Below are 2071 nucleotides of genomic sequence, written 5' to 3'. Positions count from 1 at the left end.
TCCAATACCCATTAGGCATGATGGCCTTAGGAAATGTACCCCTGGCTGGTTTCATTCTGTACTTTCTATCTTTACTATGTACACCCTGTATTACCTCCTTAGAAAGTGGTTAGGTATTATATAAGGCTAGTGCTTCAGGAAGATTACATTTCTCCCACAAGACATGTAGCCCTCTTATTTCCTACAGCTTGAAACAAAGGTTATAAAAACATCTCTTGTCATCCTTGGGGGTGGGGGTAATATACTCATTAACTAGGTTTTACTTTTGGATTTCATTTTCTAGTTTTGGATATATTCTCCCATTGCCAATGTTAACAAGTAACAATTCTGTTCCCTGTCCTAATTTATTATACTTTTTTTTTTCAGTTTGCCTATTGTTTCCTCTATGCCTAGTTATTATTCAATGTTTATTTTCCTTTCTGTCTGATAATAGTTGGAGACAAGATGTTCAGCTTACTAAAGTACATAGATAATAAAGTCGTCCTTTTATTGCTATTGCAATTCTATTAGTATTGCAAGCTCTAGAATGGTGGAATAGGCAAAGAACAATACCACTGAGATCAATTATTTATTGTTCTTTGGGTACTAAGGGGTAGAATTAAATGGGTAGGCCACAGGCAGGCAGGCCTTAAGCAAAAATATTGGGGGTGAGGTAAAATAGCAAGCATCTGCCAGAAATAAATAGGTCTTGGGAATGACCTTGTAGATAAACTAAGATGCCACTACCCTTTCTGGAACTCTGGATTTATTTTTAAAGGCATTTCCAGACACACTTCATCTTCTGAGCAAGAGCCTGTGCTGTAGCAGGTATAGGAAACAATCAGCCTAGTGATACTGATCTACTGCCTTTCAAAGTTCTTTTTTATTAATATTATTTATTGATTTGAGGGAGAGAAAGATACATCTATTTGTTGTTTCATTTATGCATGCATTGGCTGATACTTGTATGTGCCCTGACTAGGGGGATTAAACACGTAACCTTGGTGTATCAGGATAACACTCTAACCAAATGATCTACCCAGCCAGGGCAAAGTTATTGTTCTTTTAATTTACCTCAATATATCTTGCTGCTTCAAGAATAAATAAAATGTATATTAAATCAGAATGTTAATGAATTTGGCTACATTAATCTCTAAAGCATAGAAGCGGCAAAGTGGAGGAGAGAGAAACAATTTTATTTTTGGCCTTTTTATTATTCTAGCAGTTTGGGGCTACCACTCTTATTTCTAGATGGTTAACTCATTGATATCATTATACCTGACCCCCAACTGATGAAAACCATTCTTAAACATCAATAAATTCAGTTAAAGACCATGATCCCTCTGCCCTCAAGACAGATCCTATAAAGAGAGGGAAAAGTCTCTTTTCCGGATACAAAATTGAACCAACACCAGGAAGATGAAAAATCAGCCTCTGCCAAGTTAAGCAGGAGGGTGTCAGGCTTGTAAAACCAAACCCAGAGCCTACCTGCAGTCCTCCGAACAGTAGAAACCATCCCCTCTCCTATACCTTTCCGTAACCTAATTCTACTTTTTAAAAAAGTCATCTCTCCTAATTCCCACCTCCAATAAATATCCAGTCTAAATTATTCTCCACCCAGTTATTAAACTTTTTCACAAGCTCCATGGGGAAGATTTACCCTGAGACATAGTGAAGAGAATGGGGATTTTGGAAAGAGATAAAAAGGTACAAGGCAAAGTGGTCCCCGTATCAGAAAAAACATTCTGCTTCCTCTGCGACTCAGCGATGAAGCAGGTAAAACATGGAGTTGGTATGAGGAAGAGTTTAAATATCTGTGAGACTGGGACATACTGAGATTCTTAGCTGCATTAAGGGTGGACTTGTGCTCAGAGAAAAGGAGAGGTGCAAGGCGGCCTTATATTCCAGGAAAAATGGTGGGACTAGGCCAGGGGTGGGGAACCTTTTTTCTGCCAAGGGCCATTAGGATATTTATAGCATCATTCTTGGGCCATACAAAATTATAAACTTAAAAATTAGCCTGCTATTTGGGTCAAACATTTAATTAATTAACTCACCCCTAATGCCTTGGCAGGACCGGACATTCCCTAAG

The sequence above is a fragment of the Myotis myotis genome, unplaced genomic scaffold (genome assembly GCF_014108235.1).
Source record: "Myotis myotis isolate mMyoMyo1 unplaced genomic scaffold, mMyoMyo1.p scaffold_m19_p_1, whole genome shotgun sequence".
NCBI lineage: Eukaryota > Metazoa > Chordata > Mammalia > Chiroptera > Vespertilionidae > Myotis > Myotis myotis.
Note: the sequence above shows the minus strand (reverse complement) of the source record.